The following is a 25,992-nucleotide window of genomic DNA, read 5'->3' as shown; positions in this document are numbered from 1 at the left end:
GGACCCTCTGGCCATGCACTTACCCATGTCCTGGAAGCAGCATCCACCCCTTTATGGGCACCTGATAACCAAACTCCTCCCTGCTCTCCTTCCTCTTTCACTCCTCTTCTTCATTTACCAAAATCAAACCAACCTGGATACTGATCATCTCTGATTCTCACACTCATTCAGCTACACAGGGCTACACATCGCTGCTGTTATTTGATTTTATTTCTAGCCTGTTGTCATTTTTTTGACCAAATCCCTTTAAGCCCCTTTTAAATAGCTTAGGGACCATCAAGGGCTGTTTCTCAGGTTTGTTTCTCCCTGTGCTCTGCCTTTTTCAAGCACCTTTAAATCCTTGCCGTTTTTGCCATTTCTGTTCCTGTCAAGCATTGCCTACAGCAAAAGCTTTTCTCCTCTTGACTCTGATGAGCACCTTTGCAGACCAAGGTTTCTTTTTAGACCAAGAACCCCACTTCCCTACATTAACTGAATGCTCCACCACCTTTAGCTGCAGAATCTTTAGCAAGGATGATCATTCTTTCCATGGGGTATGGAGATTTCAGGGCTTGCAGGCTTCAAGCTGAGCTGGTTTACTCCCAGGAAGGGAGATGACACTTAGCCCAGGAAGAATGGCCAGACCCAAGGGTCCAAGGTTTCCCAAACCCACGTCAGGTTATTCAGGATCCTAAGGTCCCATTCCAGGATGCCTGGATCTCAAACTCAAGCCTGGAGCTGGAGGCCTGGTAGCTTCCTAACTTCATAGGTTGGGAGAGGGGGGTCCCAGGGCTTTTAGGCTCTTGGCTTGCAATAGGGAGGCTGAAAGGCCACAGGTAGATTTACCTCTCCACCCTCAGCCTACGTGCCTAGGCCACTTTTCTGGTCCATGAAAGCTTGCTGAAGCCTAGATCTTCCTCGCACAGGAATACCTGAGGATGAGCAATTCAGCATGTTTCTACAGCACTCCACTTGCAGTGTCCTGTGGCTGCGGCCGTTGTGATCCTGAGCTGGGCGCTGGAGGCACCAAATTAACCTGAATTCCCTACAGTGTCCAACCTGGCAGTGACCTCCAGGAACTGAGTCCAGGACCCTCACACAACCCGCCCCATATGAACCATTGCTGTTGAGGAATCTCAGTGCAAGGACATGGCAGCTCCCATTGAATCCTATGGCTTGGGAATACCTGCAACCTGCACCTCAGGCTGGATCACTGCTGTATTCTCTAAGCCTTTCTCACTGCTCCTCTTGCTTGGTCTCCCTGAGCTGTAAGGTGAGTCCTCATGATAGCTGAAGGATTCGCTGCAAAGCATTGCTTGCATTTTTGATTCTGCAGTTCAGAGCCCTCGAAAGAGCCCTGCAGCCACTCAGCTCATGATGTTGACTGATACCAAACACTGTTTCCTCTTATTGCAAGCAAGTAAAAATAAACAACATCCTACTGTACCCGCCTCTATCCAGGAAAGCACGGTAACCAGTATTTATAGATAAACAGAGATACATTGCCTGCTGGGGTCTGCTGCAATGAATTTAGACCTGAAGATTGAAAATCCAATTGTGTTTATAAATCAGCTGTGACATGCCAGTGTCATGTCATCAGCAGAAGGCAAAGGGCATGTTTACTACAAGCAAAGGCACACGCTACAGTCATATGCATAAGTAAGTTTCTGTGCAGACAGGTTATTTTTTGCATAGTGGTTTTTTGATTTTTACATGACTTAAGGATAATGCTCTAGGAGCCTTCTTTTTTTCCTTTGTGTAATTTTTTTTTAATGGTAACATTGTTTTTTTCCTCTTTTGTGATTGACTGGAGGTTTTGTTAGGTTTTGGTTTTTTTAATGTTCTGAAGAATGTTTGTGCTTTTTTTGGCACCTTATTACAGACCTCAAAAAACCTGACTAAAACCCTGGCTGCTTCTAAAGCTCCTGCCAAAGGAATTCATGCTTCTCTAAATTTGCTGTTCACATTTCTCATTCCAACTGATATTTTTAATAATAAATATGGTTTCTAAGAATAGCTGTTTACCACCTCTGTCAGATCCAGTCTTTTCTTTGAACTCGTATCTCATCCTTGGGTTACCTGTTTGTCTTGAATAAAAATAAGCACCGTGTACAGCCTCTGTGGAAACCCTCCTAGTAAGTTGTCTGGTGTCCTTAGGATGCGCAGAAATGGGCCAGCCCGGGCACTGGCATATCACAGCCTCCTACCTTCTGGGATCTTGAAGGAGCTGTGATTTACACAGCTAAGAACAGGCTTTCCCAATCCCCAATCCCTCTCCATTTATCAATTTTTTCCCCTGATGTGTCTTGTCGCCAGCTCCACAGCCAGGTTTCCACATCCATCCCCTTCCGTCACGCTAGCCAAGTGTTTTTAACTGCTTTTTTTTCCTCTTTTTTTTTTTTATCCTCTAGACCAGGTCCTCTTATTAGATATGCCCTTTTCACTGACCCTGAATTATTGCTACCCATGGTCTTAGAAGAACAGTGCTGTTTGTTAGTCTAAGAGCACATGTGACTGCCCTCTTCCTGGCCAACACCAGCGGTTGCACCAGAGATTTCCAGGCCAAAAAACCAGGCATTTCAGCAAAAGCTACGGGCTCTGAATGTGATCCGTGGGGTCAGAAGAGGACAAAGGAATCATCATCTATTTGGGGACCTGGCGGAAGACACTAATCAGAAAGACGTGCACAGATTTAGTCCAGAGCACGCAAGAGTCTCCGCGGGCTGAGCCTAACCTCTGTCGGTGGCAAACATCCCATTCCTGCTGCAACGGGGCTGCCAGCAGGAGCCGGGATTTTAATGCCCGGGAGTTTCACTACAGCCCATCTGGAGTGAGCGGAGCCTGACCGAGCCTGCCTGGCGGCGGCGGGGAGCAGGACATTAATGGGGAAGGGCATCCCGGTCCATAGGGGTCTGGGCTGAAGGAAGGTTCCCAGCTCGGCGGCTCTTTACGGTTTGCAACAATTTGCAGATTAGTGTTGGCACTTCCAAGGCTGGGCTGGCAGCGAGACCTTTAACCAAGACAGACAGATTCCCTGCTGTGGCACTGTTCAGCGGACTTAAATGGAATAACGACGTCTCTCCAGCTTGGGTGATATTGGGTCAATCTTTTTCTGTTTCACTGTGTTTCCAGCCCCCTCCCCGTCCCTATCCTCCCCCCCTGCAGGTCACCGCGCAGCCCGGGCTGTCGGGAGGGCTGTGCGCTGCCCCTCCTCTGCCTTTGTGCTTTGGGAGCTTGGGGAGGTGGGGAGGATCATTTTTATAACTCTTTGTACCAACGCAAGCAGAGCTAATGGTAAAAGGCAATCAAATCTTCTGCTCCAAGGCATAAGCTGGTTGCCTGCAGGGTCAGTGGGGAATATTGCCCTCCCCCTCCTCCCGGGTTTGGAGGCTGCTCAGCATCAGCACAATTTGAGCCTCACTCCAAAAAACTCTCTTGTTCTTGTAACTCCTTCTTATTTTGCTGTGCTGCATAACTATGAAAATGTCAGAGGGGAAGATGGGTGCTTACAGGGATGCCAAGGAAGAGCCCCGTTAGCACCCACAGAGAGTAGGACTGGAGGAGCTGATCATGACTGCTGGACCTTGGGGCAAAGCATCAGGCTGCCTTTCCTCTAGGGGTTTTTGACTGACTCCCTCTGATCTCCTGTTCTCCCTCCATGGCACAGTGGGAGTTTTCTGCCTTCAGGCCCTTTCTTTTCAACTCCAAATCCCCATGGGTGCTGGATTTTTTTCAGACTGAGCCTCTATGTGTGCCTGGCGGGTGGAAGCCTCGGGGTGGTAGATAGCCCCACCACCTCCCCAGCATCCCAGGCTGAGCCCCTTCCCTGGGGAACAGCTCTCCTCAGCTTGGTCAAGGCATACCAACAAGACACACGGCAAAAATGCAAGCAGGCACAAGCAGGGAAACAACCGTTGGGAAGGCAGGAGTTCAGAGGTAAAGCCGGCTGTCCTCGGGTAACAAACTCTGGGCCACCCACATCAGAGCACCAACCTCAGCTCCCTCCCAGCAGAAATGACCAGGGGCAAATCTCAAAGGCAGAGCCAATGCTCAAGACACACACACCCCCCTATCGGCATTGTCTCACAGGGGAAGAGTCGGCATCAAAGGCATCGCGGCCTCCTCTCCCGAATCCGGCTGTGCCGCAGCCCTGGGATGCCGTGCCGGGGAGGATGAAGGTGCTCAGGCCCTCTCCCATCTCTCAGCAATCCCCCTTTACCCACCAGACCCATGGAGAGGTGAACCCAAACCCACTGTGGTTGCCTCCCACGAGAAAGAAAACAAGGGCACGAAAACAAAAAAAGGGCTGGAAATTTTCTTCTTTTTTTTTTTTTTTTACTGTTGCGTTCTGAAACCAATAATTAAATTTAAAAAATAACCCAACAACAATTAAAGCAAATTAAGTATGAGGTCTAAGCTACCGGCAGAAGTTTGATTTGAAAAGAGCAAAGCAAGCAGTTCTTGTTGGGAACCCTGACAGTTTGTCTCATACAGATGGTCAGAGAGACAGAGCGAGGGAAGGAGGGAGGGAAAGTGAGTGAGACAACATGGCTAACGCAGGATATGAGCCACAGATTGCATGGGACCCATGTAGGTTACAGCAGCCCTTTTTCCCTCTCAGTTTGCACCAAAGGAGCGTTTGGGTGGCTGTGGCTGAGCGGCACTGGCTCCACTGCACCACCTCCATCAGGCACAAGGTTTCTCAAAACCTTGCCCCTAATAAGGCAATCTTGCCCCAAAAACAGAGGGCTCTCAGACCTACAGGGACAAGGAGAAATACACAGGAGGTAATGTGTTCATGGGAGCAAGTGCATCACCCATCCCTGCTAAGCATCTTTTTGAGTCATCCTCTTCTCCAGGGTGAAAATCCCACTCCACCTTTCCACTCTTGCTCGTCTGCCCTCCTACCCTCCTGGGGAAAATTTGGTGCCTTTTAGGTTTCGGACACTAAGTCATCCCAAAACGAGAGTCCTACCAACACACAGCTGAGTCCTTTCATGCTGCAGCCTCCAGCTCATCCCTTTGGCATGGGTGAACTCCCGTGTCACACAGGGCACTTCTGTGTCTCCCTCAAGGGGTAGTCACAGGGGCTTGTTGTGCTGGTTGCCAAATCACTGGACTCCAGGCTTTCCCGGGGGATAAAATCCCACAGTCTGTCCCTGAGGCCAACCTTTTTAAAAGAATCCCTAAATTGTTCTTATTTCTTTTTTCACTGTCTCTCTCTCTCTCTCTCCTAAATCCTGTCCTGTCTGGGGAGATGGAAGAGCAAAAAGTGCCCTTTTCCCTCCTGGCTGACCCCCTTGGGTGTCTTTCACTGGACACTCATATGACCACAGTGTCCAGCATCCCAACCTCGGGGTTTCAGCTTTTGGGGATGACCCTAAAGAAGGGACAGGGTATTTTGGGCCACCCTGGGGCACGTGGGCAGCAAACCTATGGGCTCAGAGGAACCACTGGCAGCTGCTTCCCCCCCCCTGCCCTCGGCAGCCCCCTCCCCGCGTCCCCCACCCACGGCCCTTGGCCGGGGGAGCCGCGGCGCGGCGCAGCCAGCGCAGGGCTGGCAGGGCTGCGCCTCGAGAGACACATCAAAGTCTCCCCTGGAATGTGTGTGGCTCTGCCGCGCTGCGAGAGATACGGAGCCAGGGATCATGAAAGAGATACTGCGATGGTTATCGCCCCATCAAATCAAGGGGAAGCTGAGCGTCGGGCTTGCCAACAATACCTGTTATTGTTCCTCCCCTGTGCGGCGCTTTATTAAGCGCTATAATCGTTTTAATATTCATGCATCTCCGCAGCCATTCCGCCCTCCCCCCCCCCTCTTCTCCTCCTCTTTGCTTTTCAACATATTCCACATTGGAAAGTGCCTTTCTTGCATTTCCTGGGAACTCGCTTTCCCTCCGGGCAGCAGGTGTTTCGGTCCGCAGCACCCAGGCAACATCCCGCTCCGAGAAAAGGGGATTTTCTCTTGGTCTTTTGCTTCGTTCCCCCCACCTCCTTCGAGCCACCACCGCCCCCTTCTTTCTTCAAGTAAAAGCTAATTAAACACCACCCTGCTCAAATGATGGCATTGTTTCACTATCAATGCAAGAGAGAAGCTTGAAGCCCTTGGCCATGCAGTGCTCCCACTCCGGTGGGTTGCTCACTCCTGGGAAATCCCCTCCATCTCCACATGGATCAAGAGTGGTCTGAGCGTGTCCCTGCACTGATGCTTTATAGTGGTTGCACATGGGGTTGGAGTTTTTACCAGCCAGTCTAGGATTGAGCAATCCACACAGAACAGGAGGTTCCTTTGTCCATCCTTCACAGGCTCTCCAGACTTCATTCCTTTGCTCAAAGAATAAAACTGACTGTAGGGTGAGTCTAAATGTGGGTACCCCAGAAATCATAGAATCACAAAATGATTTGAGTTGGAAGGGACCTTAAAGATCATCGAGTTCCAACCCCCCTGCAACAGATAGGGACAACTTCCACCAGACCAAGTCACCCAAAACCCCATCCAATCTGGCCTTGAACACTTCCAGGGATGAGGCAGCTGCAGTTTCTCTGAGCAATCTGTGCCAGTGCCTGACCACGCTCACTGTAAACAATTTCTTCCTAACATCTAATCTAAACCTGCCCTCTGTCAGTTTAGAGCCATTTCTCCTTGTCCTGTTTCTTCATGCCCTTGTCCAAAGTCCTTCCAGCTTTCTTGTAGCCCCTTCAGGTACTGGAAGAGGCTAGAAGGTCTTCCTGGAGCCTTCTCTTTTCCAGGCTGAACAACCCCAGGTCTCTCAGCCTGTCTCCATAGCAGAGATGCCACAGCCTCCTCTGGACTTACTCCAAGAGGTCCACGTCCTTCTGATGCTGGGGACCCCACAGCTAACTTGGTCTCACTGCTCCTTGGCACCAGGACAGGCCAAACCCCAAACAAACTATCATCACAGAACCAGCCAAAAGGCTGTGCTCATCACCTCCATCTTCTTGCCCCATCCCTGACCAGTGGTCGCTTGTCACAGCATCTTTCCTGTGGGTAGTGACCATCATGCCACACCCCACGTGTTCAAGTAGCAGTATGTTTACTCATAGGGGTCACAGCCCTAAGAAATATCTGTGACATGGAGATTTATTATGAGGTGTTTCATCCGTTCTGGGCTGGGCAGTGTTTTTCCAGGGGTGGAGGTGCCTGTCACCAGATCCCTGGGAGCAGCGGTGTGATCCAGTGTCTCTAAGTCCTTGAAAAAAACAGAAAATTTGGGAGTTGTTTCATGGGCAAATACTGAAAAAAATCTCCTTTAAATGGCTGTTTAAGGGATTAGCTGCAGGGAGGAGAATTGTTGCAGCTGGCATGCCTTTGTAGCAAAAGCTGTTGCTGAGGATATTGGGGGTAATTTGGAGAAGAGACTCCAAGCCTGATGCTGTTCTTCTTCACCTCTTGTCTGGATTCTCACAGTCTTGTTTTCCTCCCACTTGGCCCAGCTGTGATCCACCACAAAAAATGGGGCCACATATTCACACACTCTCCCCAGAGACCCCACCCTACCAGGACTGACGACAGGTGAGGGACACTTCAGCCACAAGCAAAGCCCAGCAGCAGCACCTCCACCTGGCTTCCAGCTCCACAGAGAGTCCATTGTTTGTCCCGAAGCTTATTTTCATTTTGAGGCACCTAAATTCATTTTTAAACTCCTTCCCCTGCTTAGTAACTTAGTGTTTTCACTTGTAAATGAGATGGGGAAAAGGCACCTCTGAAATCATTATAGTGAAATTAAAATTTAAAAAAAGGCATGGTGGGATAATTGCCCAAATTCCCCCAAGTAGCTTGGGATCCCTTCCAAACCCAGCTTTCTGGTTACCATATTTGAGTAAAACCTTCCCCTGTTTGGTGTATTGAGAGCACCTGTGGCAAAGGGAACCGGGTGTATTCAGAGCCTGATGTCAATGATGGAGGTGTGGAGAGGAACTGCCAGGGGACCGGTGAGAGGACAGCAGAGCCCTCTCTGTGCCAGGGGAAGGTGTTGGCCATGTATCACACTCCGAGGACAGCCTTTCCAGCAGCAGCAGCAGCCGGGGATAACCCATCCCTTGGTCTGGGGAACATGTCCCACTCTTTCCTGTCCAGTAAAATCCCCCTTTCCAGCGGCTGGTCTGGAGCCCGGTGCCGAGCCATCCCAGGGTGGGGCAGGGGTGCAGGATGCACCCCCTGGCTCCCTCAGCTGCGGCTCAGGTATGCACAGCTGGGGCTCCCTGGCAGGGCTCTGCGCCGCCGTGGAGTTCCCCCGAGTTCAAAGCTCTGCTGCTGACTTTGTACCCCGCTGGAAGACACTTCCCCTCGCCGCCTTCCGGGTGAGATTTCATAGCTGCAGGAGGGAGGCCTTTTCATCATTTGGCCTCAGCCTTTCTTTTCTTTCTCCCCCCCCCCCCCCCCCCATTTTCTTTTTTTGGTAACAATATCCTATAGAAAAAGGAAACAAACAAATTAACCGCTGGGTCTCCAGGCTGAGGCAGCCTCACCCACACACAGCAGCCGTCGCCCTTGATCCCGAAAGCGCTGCATCCTCTGCTGCATCCCACGGGCATGGCAGCGGTGGAGCCGATGGGGGCAGTGGGGGTTTTGCAGCTGTGTGAAGCCCCACAAGCCCCACGGCACAGCTCAAGGTCAGGAGGGGGCAGCTTTGCTGAGGCAGATGGGGTTCAACCCAGGGCTCAGCATCAAGGGCTGGGGATCTGCGAGGCTGGTGTGCAAATGCACCTCTACTTTGGTCTCCTTCTCCTACAGGAATTATCCTGTAAGCACAGAAGCTGTTGGGTCTTTTTCCCTAGAAGGGAGCATAAGTGATGCTGGGGTACCTGAGTGTACCTATTTCTGTGATAGTCACATCTTGTGTCTGGTTGCAAAGCAGCACTAAGCCTCAATGGGTCTTTGGTGTCCTGTGCCCTCCTGCCCACCCCAGGCATCACCTTAATGGCAACCTGTGAGGCACAAAACATCATTGCCACCTGCATCATTGTGTCCCTCCATGCAAGTCTCTTAAAATTGTCACCAAAGCCAGGCATGGCCACCAGGGAGAGGAGAGACACTCAGAAGTGTCTCAGGGCTCTCAGGAGGAGAGCCCTTTCACCCCAGCAGAGGTCAGGTGTGGGGCTGCAGGAGAGCTCCTTGGAGGTCCATCGTGGAGGGATCTTACATAAGCCACCATAAAGGTCTTGAGTCAGGGTGTGACTGAGAGATTGGCAGGCAAAGATGAGGCCTTGGAGCAGGCAATACAACAGGAGAGGGATGTTTTGCCCCAGGCACAGAATCATAGAATCATCTAGGTTGGAAAAGGCCTTTAAGATCATCAAGTCCAACAGTTAACCCAGCACTGCCAAGGACACTACTAAACCATTTCCCTAAGTGCCACAACTACACATCTTTGAAATGCCTCCAGGGATGGTGATTCCACCCCTTCTCTGGGCAGCCTGTTCCAGTGCTTGGCAACCCTTGGAAGAAATTTTTCCTAATATCCAATCTAAACCTTTCGTTGAGGCCATTTCCTCTTGTCATCTGATGCAAAACACCCAATTACCCCCACTGGTGCTCCTGTTCCCCCACGCCCAGCAACCCATGGGACAGGTGGGCTTAGTTGGGATGGGGTTTTGGCTAGCTGGGCTTAGCTGTGCTGGGAGGCTGCAAATGTTTCAGACACAGCACAAGTGTCACAAGTGACAGTGAAGGCATTAGTTAGAGAAGGAAATCCATGCAAGCACAGTAAGGGACCTGGGATTTGGGAATATACCCATTTTTCTTCTTCATCAGCTGGTAAATAGTTGTTGTCTGTCTTAAAGCCTTTAGCACAGCAAAAAAAGCAACTGAACTTTTAAGAAGGTGTGTAGAGAGGAGATGTTTGACACTGTATGAAGTAGCATAGGACCTGGGCCATGACCTCTGGACCATTTTAAGGGGAAAAATGAAGCAGTGCCACTGGCTGAGCACCTCACAAGGCACAAACCTGTTGAGCACCAAGTCTCCTGGGTGCACAGTCATGTGGACACACTTGTGTATTTTAGTACACAAGACCAAACTTTGGTAATTACTGGATGACCTAAATCCCATTCCTAGTTTTGAAGTGATGTAAATCTAATATTTAACCAATAGGATAAAATAGCCTGAGTTTATTCTGGGGCACGTGGACATACTCACAGCTTATAGTAAATAGTTAAGGAAGGCAACTTAGCGGATAACAATCATGTTCAGGGGTTAGGGATTGTTAGGAGCTGTTGTGCTAAGATAAGATTTCTGACATCCATCATTGCTTCTGTCAAACCCAAGAGTCTGTTAGTGTGGTAAGAAGCTGCCGTGGTTTCTCTTTGTTAAAAAGCTTTCTTGAGTTTACCAAAGGGATTTTTAGCAGAGATTGATTTTGTGCTGGTGATAATTCCCTGCAAGCAGGTACCAGGTACGGTGCCCTATAGCATCTTAAATAACTGTTGTGTGGCTATTTTGGGAGAGAATTCCGGGAGTTATTAAACTATTCTTGTCTATTATGTATCCATTTATCTCTTTGTCTATTTATCTGTCTGTTTTCATCTATTTTATACTAAACCAGCACCTCGTCCAGGCAGGTTGCTATTTCTGCTGCTGTAGTTCAGCTGAGTTTGATGGGAAACACGACTTCCTGAGAGCCACTTTAGGGCTCATGGTCAACAGCCTAATGGGGATTTATCAAATTACCACTTGTCAGCAGAGCTGCATCAGGTTACCATAAACAGGGTAATTCAGCCCAAACCTCCCTCACTGAATGCTTTACCTCTCACTGGGGTTCTGCATCACTCTGGGCCTCCCCATCCTCTCCAGGATGGAGGCAAAGGAGCAAACTTTCCTCTCTGAAGATTTCAGATCATGTGGGAAAACCGCACAGAGCGTGGAGGGATCTCAACATACAAATGTGTGGCACCTCTTCAAAGCTCCAGCACAGAAGCTGTTTACACTGTAAATAAACAGACACAAGTAGCGGGTGCAATCCTTTTCCTCGTGCTCCCCTCTTCTGGGAAAGAAAGGCAGCTCCAGAGGTGCTGTGCCTAAGAGCAGCAGCAGAAAAATCCTCCTCTTTTTGTTTATTGGGTGGCAGTGGAAAGGGTCCTCTGAAATAAACAGAGCAAAAATGGGCCAAGGAGCGTGGAAACAGTGAAACAACACAACTTCGTTTTCCACAGAAGGTTTTCAGAGGAGGCACGCAAAGATGGTGATACATTTGCTCCTGTCATCCTGTGTCCAGGCACGTCTGGCTTCTCTGCTGGCATGGTCAGTGCTGAGGAGCACTGGGAAACAGGGGCAGTTCAGGTCCATCCCTCCCAAAGAACTGGTTTCCAGGAGAGAAAAAGCAAACTTCAGATGAGCAACGAGTGAATCATTTACTCCTGTCTGATTATTAAAAGAAAATCCAGACTGGGATGACAGGTTTAGTGAGTATGAGAGTTACTGCTGCAGGTACCAGGCTGCAGCTTCCTTGTACTGGTACAGCTTTTACCCAGGATGTCAGGGGGTCCTGCATGTAGGACTCCAAAAAGCAGCCCTAAGCAAACTGCAGGGGTGGGGAAGGAAAGTTTTTCCCCAGGTTGGGTGGGGAGAGGAAGAAGGAAGGGAAGAAAAAGGCCTTGTCTAAGTGATGGGGAATGTGGATCAGGACAGAGCCACAGCCCTGGGGAGACTCAGTGGGTGCCCGCCTGGCTCTCTGAGCACCCTACAGGTGAGAAAGCAAGGACAGGAGCACTGACAGCTGCTGTGGATCTCCTGTGGGTGATCATTTCAGCTGTGGGACAGCTCTGTGACATTTCTCAGGGCTTTCAGACATACCAGACCATTTTCCCTGGCCACCCAGCACCCTGTCATCAGGTATTGGAGGAGGGAAGCAGATCATGCCTGACCACAAAACCAGGATGTGACCTTCATATGGCCAAGGATGTACAGCAGCCATAGGAGCTGTGTGCTCAGAGAAAGGTGCAGAGTAGCTCTGTGGGATCCAGCAGCCCCTACTGGGTTGGGTGGCACTGGCTGGACCAGCAGCCTTGTATCACTGCTTGGCTTTCAGCCACCAAATGCACTTCTTCCCCCTGTCCATCCCCGTGGGACTAAACTTTCCTCTGCCAGGTGCTCTGTGGTTGGAGCAGGGCTTGGACAGGCTGGGTGATGGTGGGTGAGAGAGCTTTAAAATAACCCAGGGTGTGGACACCTCTCTGGCAGTCATGTTACTGAAGGGCCTGGCTTGTCCAAACAGGTATGTGCTGTGTGCCCTCAGCCTCAGTGGTGGGTCACTCTGTGGTGATGGAGTCAGATGTAGGTTCCCCCACGGTGGCCAAGTCTTGAAGGCTCCTGAAGGACCAACACTCTCCCATGGTGTGTGGCAAAACCATCTTTTGCATGACTCCAAATAACAAGGCTTTGGGTCAGGCTGCCTCAGGGTTTGCTGCCAAGCCTTGGAGAGATGAGGTTGGACTAGACAACCTCCAGAGGTCTCTTTCCACCTGAATTGTCCCATGATTGGAGGAATTTTCCTGTGATTGAAGGACCAGCTAGATGCACATCACGTGCTGCTCTGTAAGGAAGCCGTATCCAAAACTCCTCCAGACAGTGCTTGGGTCACATTGTCTCTGGATGTAATGACACCACCATCCCAACCAGTCCAACAGGATCCTGTTGTAAAACAAATATTACATAATAGAAGTATGAAAGAGTTAATGCCCAGATCCATGGATGGGCTTTCACCAGGAGTCAGGGACCGTTGTGTCTCCAGGCATGAGTCTGGTGCCACTACATCCTGATGTTGCTTGACCAAGCCAGGAGGACACCACACAGGTGTCCATGCAGCACCTGTCCTCCAAACCAGGCTCCAGCCATGGCCATCCTCACCTTTGGGTGTTTATTTCCACCTTGTCTGGTGTCACCCGATTCTCTTGCTCTTGCCACAAACCATTTCTATCACGTGGCTGGTTCACAGTGTCTCAGCCGGGCAACCAAAACTGGGCAGAGGACGAGGCAGGTTGAGACTGTGTGTTCCTGCTATGGGAAGAGGGGAGACGGGGCAGGATGATGGCAATACAGGTGGGAGAGTGCAGGTGGCTACTTCTGCTGGTTCTTATGGATGAGAAGCACTGGGACAGGCAGGGAGAGGTACCAGTGGAGGGGATGCCCAGCCCCTGGCTCCCACCTGCCATCAGCACAGCACCACAGACCCCACAGCTGCGGGCTGGGGGCTTTTCACCAGCTGAGCACCCAACTGCTCACACTGCTGAGGCCCCTGTGACCCACAGTGCCAACCTCAGCACCACCTTCCCCGCTGACAAGGGAGCTCTGGTGATGAGATCCCATGTGTTTTTGTTTGTGCTAGCTTTGCTGAGGTAATTGCCAGCAAACACTGGAGCTTGATAAGCAAAACATTGGCAAGATGCAATTTCTAAAGCATCTTTAGCTAAATTTGTAGCGGTTGTCTCCAATTTGCAGTCCTGTTTGTGTCTGTGAAGAAGACACACACTTTCTCAGCTCCTTTCTCATGTTCCCACTTGCCTTGCACTGCCATGGAGGTAGAAGGAGGATTCCCCTCGCTTTATGCAGCTTGGCTTTGACTGAATAGCTTCCAGTTACCTTGAAACCTAATCTTCTTTTGAACTCTTTTTAAGTCAGTTGCATTCTTGGAAGGAGATGAGCCTGCGAACTTGTATCATCTGATGAGAGAGATAACAGCCCTGCAGAACCTACGCCCAGTGGCAGGCACAAGCCAGAAAACATCTGCACCTGCTCCCATGGAAAAAGCACGCGGGTATTAGAGGAGGCAATTTGCCTTTCATGAGTTTTATAATATTTATTCCATTGGGAAGCTTCACAGAGGTGTCCTGGATGCCTGTTTCGGGACAACTGCCCATCAGTCCTATGTGAGCTCTGGGACATGCTGCAAAACAGTGTTGATGTCTCTAGATGAAGATGATCTTCATAATTTGCTTTTTTTGGGGTGGTCTGTTGCTGCGCTTTGCAGCTGGTAAGATGGACTCATGGAAAGAAGCTGAAAACCTTGTCACTCGTAGAATCCATGACTCCAAGTTCTGCTGTTCCTCTTGCCCCAAGACACAATTTAAGCAAAGAGATGTGCTCAAAATTAAGCTCAGTCTTCCTTGCCAATCTAGTTCTCAGTGGTAGCAGCTGCCCATGTCCATCAGAGACCATGGAGGGAGCCCAGGTATCACATAATTTCTGAAGATCACATTGTGGTGAGCCCCGCTCTTCCCATTGCTGTCCCCATACCCTAGTCATTGGGTTAAGGTATCACTTTTGGGTAGTCTGCCTGGTTTCCTGCACTGATGTACATCCCTATGGGATCCAAGTGTCTCTGATGAGTGTCTGAGCTCCCAGCCTCAGGATCCAAGGGTTTGGTGTTCAGCTCTTCCCAGGGGTGCTCTTCTCCTGGGGCAGCCTTGCTCTGCTGTTGGCTTCACATTAGCAAATTATTACTGCTAAGAAATGAACCTGAGCAAGCAAGGAGAGGCAGAGACTACGTGAGAGAGACAACAGCCAGGTCTGCTTGCTCTCAGCCGTTCCTCCGCCCAAACTGGCTGCGAGACAAAATGGTGGCCACTGCCTTTGGTGTCTGCCATGCACAGCAGAGGAGCATCAAAAGAGAGGAGAGCTGGAGAGAGGGACAAAAGCCGCTGCATGTAACACTGCAAGGCAGGGCTGGATGCTAAGCATGAAGCAACCAACCTACCCAAGGGCAAAGATCTGGGCCCCCAGGACTCCTGCGGGAAGCTGGGGTGACGCCACCTTTCTCATGTGCCTTCTGAGCTCCTCCATGGCTCCTTGGATCCCCAGCTTCAAACACAGCTGCTTATCTCCCTGCATTACTCAGTGTTTCCCTACGTGTGCTCTAATGCATCTTCAAAGCACGGCGCTCACCAGTGAACAGACCGGTTGATTAAATTAGAGCGACTTCTAATTGATGATGGAAGTGACTGCCAGTGGTGGGGAGACAATTTGGGGTAGCTGGGAATAAAATTCCCATAAAATTGTTCATTGTCAGAGCCATCTGAGGTGACACCTGTACCGACTCAGAAGCCTCCTGTAAAGTCTCACCCTTGCAGGAGCAGAGGAGCTCCTGCAAGAGCAGACGTGTACTAATGGGTTTTCCTTTTTTAGTAGTGTTATTCCCACTGGGATATTAAAGAGCTACCCCAGAGCATCTGGGCAAACAGCTAATTCTCCCGAAACCCAGGGCGGTTCATCAGCCCAATACATTGGCTCTGAGTTGTTTTCAACACTTTGAATGCCAGATGCGGGTTTCAAATTGTAACAGCGAGGGCAAGCACAAGGAAACAACCAACCCTTTTCCCTCTCAAAATTCCTTTGTCAATCAAAAAGAAGGACAAAAATGTGGTGAAAAATCTAAATTCTGGTTCCAGAGGGTGTGGGCAATGTCTCAGCTGGAGGAAAACTGGGCTCTTGAAAAGAGAAGGTACTTGGTCTGGAGCACCCTGTGGCCACTGGAGAAGGTTTTTCCTTTGTATACTACATTTTTTGAGTCATGGTATTGCCGTTTATTTTCACCTTATTCTCAACCACAGTGGGATGACATCAGCCCCCCCCCCCCCAGTGACTGGAGAGGAGCTCTTTGTCGAGTAACCCAGCTGGAATCCTCCCAGTATGTGATGGTCACATGATGGTTTTGGGGCTATGGGAAAGAAGGCGAGTGGGAGTGGGGACCGCCGGCTGCCAGAACAGTTCATACAGCCCACAGCGTGCTCCTGCCCACATCTGAGGAGCTGCTGGGAAGGCGAGCGAGGAAGGGGGGAGCTGTGGACCAGATGCATTGCTCTGGTGGGCCGCCTCCAGCCTGCAGGCCATCGGGAAGGCGCGCCCGCACCAACGCTCCCGGCGGCTGCGCTTTGATAGGTGCCGTGGAGCGAGATCATGCATCGGGGAGAGAGAGCGGTGGGGTGATCCAGTCCGGGAAGTCGTGTCTATCTTTGTTCTCCTCCTCCTACCTGATTGCGGGATGACTCATCCCCTTCAAACCAGCGAGGCTATTTCTGACACGAGGTGCTACTTGGCGTGAGTAAAGATGGAAAAGCCTGCCCCATAACTTGGATGATAAAAAGGATAATAATTATGCTTTATATAGCAGACTTACAAATAATGGCTTGCTTCTTTGGCTGTTCAAGACCACACACGCTTTTTTTTTTTTTTTCAGGGGGAGAGGTGTGGGGGGTTAATTTGGGACTTTTTTAGCTGGAACGGGAGATCTGTGTGGTCCCGTAGGCTCCTGTATAATAATTCTTTTAGCTTAATATCTTTTGATCTCCTCGAAGTTATTCATCAGCCCTGAATAACACACTGCCTGACAGTCAGAACTTTTTATTGGTGAAATGGTGCTTCGTTTTTCCTTCAAACAAAAGCAGGCTCGATGCTGCACCTCCCCGGTTACTGCAGGAACCCATGGGCAGGTGTCAGGTACGTTAGGAGAAATGAAATGCTAAGAGGAGACAGGAAGGAATAGGAGGAAAAAAAAGGAGAGAGGTCAACAAAGAAAGTTACAACTCGAAGGAACAAAAAGAAAAAGCTGTCCAAAAAAAATGAGAGGCGCCAGAAAGATAACGATCAGTAACAATTTTGAGGTCTTTTTATCCATTTAAATAACAATAAAAGGAGAAAGAAGGACTGAAGTGAGGGACAGGTAAAGGGAAGTTAGTTCAAGTCATTCCAAGGCATCCAGTGACTCTCTGCTTCAACTCACCACAGAGAGCAGCTCTTAGGCACGAGGAAAAAGGGAGTCTGGAGGAGAAAGTGGTCATGGCTGAGGAAGTGGGTTGAGATGCTCAAGTCCAGGGAACCAGATTGTCTCATCCTGCAAAATCAGTCAAGTTGGGGAAGGCACAAGGGAAGACCACCAGGCCCAGGTTCCCTATATTTGAGAAGGGAGGAAAACGGTCTGTCCAGCTAAACCCTCTGACCTGGGATCAACAGCGTGATGACTGCCAGAACATCTCCCAGACACCAGGAGGGACAGTACCTTTTTACAGTGTAAATGTTTTGGAGACTTGGAAAACGCTGTTGGACTTCGTAGTGGTAAGCTCCTCTGGAGGAGATGGGTGATGCCGTGAGCTGGAGAGGAGTGAGGACCCAACTGAGAGCAAGCAAGAAGTGACCTGTGCAGGAAAGATCAGCTGAAGACAAAGAAAATCACTGATGGGACTCTCTAAGGATCAGTGCTGGAAATCATCTCACATCTTCCCGAGTGACGTCAGCACAAAAAACCAACAGCGTGTCGTGATAAATCAATTGATCTCAAGAAAGGGGGGAAGAAGGAAAGGCATAACCAATATAGCGAGAGTTAATAGCAGTCAAAAGAAATCCTGTCTCACTCCAACAACAGGGACATCAGAAATGGGGTGGCATTGAAGAGAACAGAAGGCAAGCTCACACATTCAGGGTGTCATTTATCTGACCGTGCATCGGTCACCTAAAAGTAGTTCAAACTCACTCTGTAGCCAGTGCAGAGAGAAAGACAGGTCCATAGGGGAGATTTTTTCCTCCTAAAATGTGCGTCTGGCTTTTCTATGGCTGAAATTCGTGGCAGAAATGAAGCTCTCCAGTAGGAAACAGCAATAATAGCTGTTGTCATACAAACACGATGCATGAGAATATCATGCAAGCCAGCATAGAAGGAAAAAACCTGATGCTTGCTCTAATATGCAGTTTCCCTCTTGGAGTGGCATGGGCAGTGCAGGACAGGGAATGTGTCAGGGTGCACTCACAAGGACATGCAGCTCCAAGGACATCGCCAGCATCTCTGCAACATCCGCTTTAGGGAGAGATGGTCACACAACGGTGCTTGCCAGCACTGGGACATGGAAGTGCGGGACACCACAGCAATATATGAGGAGCTGGCAACCCCAGGTGGTGTCAGGAGATGGCTAACTACCTTGGGGTTGGCACGTCCCCAGCTCATGGCAGTAGGGATTTAGAGTTTCATCATCGAGTCTAGTTGGGACAGAGTGGTGATAATCCATCCTCAGGCCTCCTACCATTGCTGCTGAGGAGCATTTATTCATCGGCAATTCTGGGAGAGGGAATGGCTCTTCCAAGGACTCTGCACCTCATGTAGTATTGTAGTGCCTATTTCATCCATCCCAGCCAGGATTTCAACTCCATTAATAGCTGAAGGATGACATTTCCCTTCCTTTCCCCCCAGGTGCCCACATTTATACCATGGGGTACAAAGAGATCAAAAGAAAGTGAAATGAAGCCCAAATCAAGGCATTTGTAGCAAGGTCACCTTGGTTCTGACCTGAGGGACCTGCAGCTGCCAGGCTGGAGATGCCCTCTTGTAAGAGCAGAGATGCTGGGAGAGACCTCTACGTGTTTGGTGTCCACCAAATGCATCTGTCCATGCTGAGACCTGTCTCCAGCAAGAGTCTTGGGCTCACAGCAGCAAACAGCAAGCAATTTCTGATCTCTGGGAAGCAAAAGAATAGAAGCAGAGGTCAGAAATACTGTCCCAGTGAACTGTGGCTGCAGCTGGCAAGCTACCCAAATCAGAGTTTTTCTCTCCAGGTTTTAACTCCATCCTTGCAGCACAGTAGACAGGTCAAAGCCTGCTTTGAAGCGAAACCCAGGCTGTAACCTATATGCCCAGGCAGGCACACAGCCAGGTTCACACTGTGCATTAACCCTGGCTCTTAAGGCTTGTGTGTGGACAGTCTGGGTGAAGGCTTTGGTGGAAGACTCAAAGCTGCGTGGGAAGCTCCTCAGGAAAGGGGCCAACGGTGCAAAGGCTGCCCAGTAGCCCAGGTGGAAAACGTTGGAGAGGGAACTGACAAGGGCAAAAGTGTCTTGCCCACTGTTGGGTTTGTCCCAATGCCCGTGTGAATTTGTGTTGCCAAAGCGCCACATCCGGGGGGTGCGACACAGGGGCTTGGCTGAAGAAAATCTCCAAGCAGGATCTCAGTCCTGATTCCTGCCTGATGGTGCTGGACCAGTCACAGCATCCAGTGCCAGCAAGAGCAGGGCCGTGCTCTGCCTGCTGACCCCACTGGGGCTTTGTAAACCAGTCCCATCCCCAGGCTACCCATGAGGGTATGAAAGCACTGGGAAGGGAAAGGCAGAAAGGTAGAGATGCTAGTGCACAGCCTGGATCTGGGAAATATGCAAGGTTATTGGTAGTAATATGTTGGTTTGGGCTGGAAAATTAAAGACAAAGAGCAAAGCATGGTATTTAGGTGTGGATTAGAAAGGAATGGTAAATAGCAGGCAAGAATGTAGCCAGGAACAGGATGCTTTACTATGACAAATTACAAAGGCAGCTGAAGGCAGGAGAGAGCTGTGGGTCTGAGCCTGACTGGTGAAGGAGGGATGCAAAACAAACTCAGGCTGAGCTGGCATGCTGGCAAATGTGTTTGTACCCTTCAAATGCAACAAAAAACAGCCAGGACCCTTGTGCTGGTTTTCTACAGGGAGCTTGAGGGTTGTGTTGGGGTTTGGGGACTTGAACTGGGAGTTTCCGCACCTATAAGGTGCACTGAGCAATGGGCTCAGCGTCAGGGGCAGTCCTGGCTCAGCATACTGAGACTCTGCTCTGAAACTGATAGAAACACACATTGGGGAAGTTGAAGCTGTGGCTAAAATCTGCCCTGCTTGTTATTACCAGGGGCTAGAGGAAAGTCATTTTAAACTCAGTTGTGAAGCAGATTTTTTAGGGAAAAATCCGTTGCCTTAAGAGAGATGTTGAGATGTACTCAAGTATCCCCCCCCAGCCCCCAGGGGCTGCTCCAGAAGAGCACCAGTTTTCCATAGACACATAATTCAGACCTTGAGGATACCTCAGACACCCCAGCACTTCTCAAAAGGCCACAAGTTCCGTGTCTGTTTGCCAAAATTTGGTCCTCAGAGTCAATAGAGGTCCTGGAGAAAACTCGTAATGCCTGAGAAACTCTATTATAGAAACATCCTCAAATTTAGGGATTTATGCCTCAATCCTGAGTACAAACAGAGATCTAACTGGGGAATCTTTTTCCTGCTCATTGCTGAGCTACAAGCTTTCTCAGCCATAACGGTGGCTGCTAGCAACTGGCTCTTGCACAAGCAAGACACAAGGCTCTTAAGCAAAGCAAAATTCATATATGCAACACTGATAAACCCTCATGAGACATCAACAGAGTCCATGGGTCAGACAGGTCCCATTTCCATACAGCACAAATCAGCTTTGCTACGTTCAAATGAAGGCAGTCACATCAATTTACAGCTGCTAGAGTGGTGGACCCAAAAAACTTGATAGGAAAGCTATTTCATCTGTCATGACTTCTCTTTGGAAAGCAGGTCGTAAGGCAGTTTATTGAGTGCAGTGCTCAGATGCAATATGATAAGGCCCTTCCTTGCCTGGAAGAAACACCTGCCTAGAGAGATTTTAATAATGACTGCCTTGCAGAAGGGTCGTACTGTTGGGCAGCAAATGTCCTCATTCAGTTTGTGAAGAGGAGCTGCATTTATTCCTGGTGCACCACTTTTCCTGTTAAACCAGACTCCTAGGAAAGACTAATGCGGAAGAAGATGCAATCAAGGCAAGCCAGTGGAAAGATAACCCATCAATTACCCAGCGGCTTGGGATATTCCTTCAAAGGCCCGTTCAATTAGACATCTGATTTGCATGTCTTTCCCATTTGCTGCAGGTACTCATTAGGGGCATTTAAATACAACCCTGACTGCAGCCCCACAAAGCCTTGGGTGGATGCTTTTGAGAACCTCATTTTAGTTTATCAGAGTTGTCAGAAGTTGCAATTACTGTAGAGCAAGAAACAAAGTGCTTTATCGCCCCTTTGAATCTGCTGGGATTAACACCCCTCTTGCAAAAATAAGTGTCTTTGCAGTCTTTAAAGATCCCAAAGATCAAGATCTCCTAAGTCTCATCATAGGGACAATCACAGTGACCCCCAAACACTGAACTGATGTGTGGCTCAGATTACTAGCACCCTTTCTCCCCCTCTTTTCAACAGATTTGTGCCCAAGGACCACGTTGCCATCCTGGTCCATGTCGCCTCATACCACAGTTCAGAGTAAGCCAAGACCAGCTGTTCTCCCTTCAGAAAGAGACCAGGGCTAGGTCCTGCCTGTCCTTGGATCCAGTATCTTGTTTTTTTGGCAGTGGAGAAGGGACCACCCTGCAGTCCCTGTGCAACAGGTCAGTCCTGTCCTCCTGTCCTCCCTCTCTGACCTTTGCTTCTCTGTCCGAGCCTTGTGCTCTCCTTCTCGGCATTTTAGGCTGAGCTGCTATTTCAACATCATCTGAGCTGAATTAGAACTAGAGCGACATGTGGACCCTCATCCAGCTGTGGTCAGATGCTTGTCTGAGAGTTTTGTTGTCGGATGAGCAGCACCAAGCTTGGCCCCTGGCTGGGACACCCACACTGTCCCTATCCCACGTAGGCACTGGTCTCTAACAAGGTCAAATCTACCTGGAAACTCCTCAGGAGTCTATTTTCACATAGGATATAGGAACTGAATGTCTTCAAGTCTCCCTTCTCCCTGAAAACCTACCTGAAATTGGCCCGAAACTTCAAAGATTGCTATGGAAGGAGACAGCTGAGAGCTGATAGATCCTTCAGGAAAACAGGTAAAATAACCACCCCTCCCTTTCTCCTTCCCTGCTTTGGCAGAACAACACAAGCAGACGTGGTGTAGACACAGCTGTACCCGCACTCAAGGGCTTTGGTCAGTGTGTTACCGTGGGAGGCAGCGCAGAGAAACACGCTCCAGCAGGAGAAATCCTCGCAGCATTGGCCCAGCCTTGGTCAATATTTGTCCCGAGTTTACACGGAGCCAGCCTCAAGGCCAAAGAGGATTTCACATCCCTGTGTGTGTCAGGCCAGGAGATCAGGGCCAGGCACAAGGGCTGTACACACACAGTGATACCCCTTCCCCGGCAGGATGGGTGCTGGAAGAAGTATGGGAGAAAAAACAGGCGTGGCCCCCAGACTCCAATCGGCCTGGTCCCACCAAATCCTTTGTGACCTCCTCGTGCACCAGCACAAGCAAGATAGAAGACAGTATTTTAAAAGAAGAAAACCGTGTTAGCCTTATCCCAGCCTTTGATTTCTGCTTGGATGTTCTTGTACAAGGTATAAAGGTAGTGTCTCTAATGAGATTACATATTATAGTCAGTCAGGAGCTGTTAAAAGGCTGTTTCTAATGGGATTAAAATGTATAGCACCCAGTTATAGCCGTAATTGCATTACACCCCTAAGGAGAGCCTGTAGTGTAAACTGAAGGCAGGTCAGGGATGCAGCACACGCTGCTTCACTTCAGTATCTCCTGAGCTGCTTCCCTGTTTTTCCTTTTTTCCCCTGTCTTGGATGAAGAACAAAGAGGGAGAAGATTTAGCAGAGTGTCAGGAAGTGACTGGAGGCTAATCCCTCTGCTGACACTCCCCAGCACCAGGGGGAAGTAACTGAGATCAGCCAAATTGGCATATCAAAAGCCTTCTAATTATGTCACTGGTGGTTTAAGCCAATTCCTAACATTCTTATTCATGGAGTTTCCAGCACAAGAAAACCTTTCTTAATCTGAGCTGTTGTTGAGCAGAATGTAATGTCATGGATGGGTTTCTCTTTGTTGGTGCTGGGGATGCCAGTCTGGCTCTCCACTCACCCAGGCAGCAGCCCTGTGTGATGGCAGGACACGGCAGAGCATCTCACAGTTGCTTCTGTGCAGCAAAGTTTTGTCACCATAGATGTACTACCCGAAAAATAAAACCGAATCCCTCCTCCCCATGCACTTGCAATCTGGTCATGGAGAGCTGTGGTAAGCTCGGACCAGCCTTTTGCAAAAAAATGACGGTGTGACAGGAGAGACTTTGCTTCCCTGCATGTCCACCCAAGGTTGTGCTGCTCGACACCAACCTCTATGCCACCAAATCCCACTTTCTGGTGTTAAACCCACCAGGCTCAATGCTGAAGTAGCTCATTCAGTTCCATCTCACAACCTGGCCCTTAAATAGATGCTCTTGAGCCTTCCCCTGCCCCACATTTGCATTCCTTGCTGCCCCCCCCAGCACTAGCAATGGTGAGGGTCTGTGCTGGACTGCACATGGGATGTGTCCAAAGCCACCGAGCAGCCAGCAGTGAGGATGAGCCAAGGACCCAGGGCATCCTGGCAGCGGGTGTCTGTCCTACCTGTTTGGCCACACGCCTCCCTTTAAACAGGGACAGCCAGCTGGCTTGAAGGGTGTGAGTTTAAAGCAATAATAATACTCAGTCCGTAGGTAGCACTTTTCATCTACAGCTTCAAATCTCTTGACAAATATTGCTCGCAGTAGCAGAGATCTGAAAAGAACAAAGGAATTGGGTCCATGCCCATCTTGCTCCTTTGTAATATGCAAAGAGGGCCAGAAATCGCTTTGTTCATGTTACATTTTATTTATTTTCTTTTTTAATGCATTAGAAATGTAGATCATCGCTCAAGAGAAAACAGTGCATCCGTGTCATGGAGCAGATACCAAGCAGGTGACACTCAAGCAAACAGGGAAGTCATTTGTTCTCAAGCTACTTAAATCACCAGCTCTTGTAGTTTTCTGTTGTTATGTTTGTTACAGCTCAAGAGCCTGCAAAACACTTGGGAGCAAAGAGACTTCTGGTAAGACCTTGATGTGGCACGGTCACCACTTGGTGGAGACGAGATGCTCCATCCTTGACTGAGATATTGGAGCTGCTGTGTCCAGCAGTTCCTGAGCCACATGTGGGCTGTGCAGGGTATCCAGCCAGGATGTGTGGACACCAGGCCTTTGAAAAGGTTTCAGTACCCTTCACCTTTGCAAGGCTGGGGTTTGAGTCCGTGTTTGAAAGTCGCACATGGAGGCTTCAAGTTTATTGTTCTGGAAAGCACCTTTTTTAATGATGCAGCAAAACATCAGCCTGTGCAGGACTAGCACCCAGCCCTCCCTGCTCTTTGAATGGTATGTGCCCTCACCAACAGGCTCTCTTGGCTCCAAAGCCACTCTCCTTTAACCCTTCTGAGACACTCCCCTGGGAAACACCTCTCCCTTGCTCCAACATCCCCTGCACCAATGCAGCCAGGGAAGGGGTGACGATCCAAGCACCAAGTGCCTGTTAGACCCATGTCTGGGGATGCCCAGCAGATCCAGTGGTGCAGGTGGTGTCTCCAGGCTGTCCAGGATGCGGGAGCTCCCCAGGTCCCAGTCAGGAAGGCAAAGCTCTCCCAACCTACGCAAGGCAGGGCAAAGGTCTGGCACCCGCTCGCTGCCCCGCAGCGCTCGATCAAAGGGGCTCAGTCCAGGGAGACGTGCAGAGCCAAGCGTAGTCCTGGGGTGGCTCCTGGGGAGCGTGGGAGGGAAATGGGGGTGCCAGCCATCACTGGGGCATTCGGGCTGAGAGTCTCTGCTAATGTTGGGCACTGGGAGCACACATGAAGAGGGGATTGGTTGCAATGGTCCTGGGGAGACAGCAGTGGGGGCAGAGGTCTCCTGAAGCCACCAGGGAGGTGGCCAGGCCAGGGACAAGGTTTTTAGCAGAAGACAGTATGGACTATGGCTCAGCCACATCCCAATTTTTTTCCAGTTAACACTGGCTGTTTTTTTGATCCAGGAGCTTGAGATGGATGTGGGGTAAATGAATAACATGCTCCCTCTTATGTTGATTGCATAACTGGTGAGAGAAAGGGATATAAGCTCCTGTCTGTCCCAAATCCCATCAGTGCTTCACTGCAGGAATGTTAAATCCAGGAGCGGGGCTGGTGACACTGGGGACATGTGGAGCCTTTTCCCCAACCACCTCCTGGCTAATAGAGCAACACAGGGATGGTAGAGGAAAACAGGCTTCAGAAGCAGGATGCTAACACCTGGATGCTGATCACTGAGCCACACTATTGGACTCATCTGTCCCTCAGTCTGTCTGACTTCCTGGGATGAGCTGGCAGGGGGGACACCCCCTCCCATCCCAGAGTCCTAGCAAGGGCCCTCCCTCCTCAACCAGAGCCCTGCACTAGAGCTCAAGCCGAAGATGCTGGGGGCAGGGGACTCATTTCCACCCCTTTGCTCTGGGTAAGCTGGAGCAGAAAGGAGCCACCCTGGCTCCTGGGAGCTGGATCCCTTGAGATGCCAATGGGCAGAGCCAGGAGCCCGGCCAGGGGCTGCGTGCTCCAGATGCACAATCCATCCCCTACCCTGGGCTCTGTGTCTGACTCGCCTCCCCCAGTTACAGCATCACCTGCCTGTTTATACGGGAGATTTGAAAGCTGTTACCTCCAACTCTTTTTATACCTTGGTCTAATCTAGATACTGTTAATGATATTTACTTTCAAGACGCTCACCTTAGATTGGCTTTTCAACATCTAAATTAAGCGTTCCATCCCAGTCTTTGATATCATGACGGCACTTCAGCTACCTTTGATCATATCTACTAAGTATTCTCATTAGTAATCAACATTACTTACTTAAAATAAACACATGTTTTCTTGAAGCTTTGTGGTTACGCTTAATCAGCCGCAAAAATTCCCCTTAAGATGGTTTGTATCATTCAAGGGCATTTGCGTCCACAACCCTGTAAATAGTTGTTGTTTTCCGTGAGCTCTCCCAAATGCCGTCTGCCTGAGATCTGACTTCACATTGAAAGGGTTTGATACCTGCAACATGCCCCCTGACTAAACCACTGTTCAATACTTCCATGTAAACTGAATCACAGGGAGAATCGCTGTTGGCGAACTCCGTCTTTCTCATCCCGGACCGCCGGCTTTGGCAGAGGGCAGGAAACGGCTCCCGTGGTGCTGAGCGAGATCCCTGACTTCCCAGCAGCGGCGAAACCACCCAAGTCATGGCAGAGCTTTTAAGAGAGATAACTGGTGGTGCTTTGGATGGCAGGCAGGTGCTGCTGGGTTTGTACGGTGCCTGTGCCCTCAGCCCACAGTGTGGGGTTTAGACAATACAGGTCCTTACAATAAAGGTCCCTCTGACATGCAGAAAACGGTGAGAAGTTTGTACGTTTTGGGTAGGGGGTGTGACTCAGCTGCTA

Source organism: Manacus candei, unplaced genomic scaffold (assembly GCF_025592945.1).
Source record: "Manacus candei isolate 608988 ecotype Guabito, Panama unplaced genomic scaffold, ASM2559294v1 h1tg000048l, whole genome shotgun sequence".
Lineage (NCBI taxonomy): Eukaryota > Metazoa > Chordata > Aves > Passeriformes > Pipridae > Manacus > Manacus candei.
The sequence above is the reverse complement of the archived record's forward strand: the minus strand, read 5'-3'. Positions refer to the sequence as shown.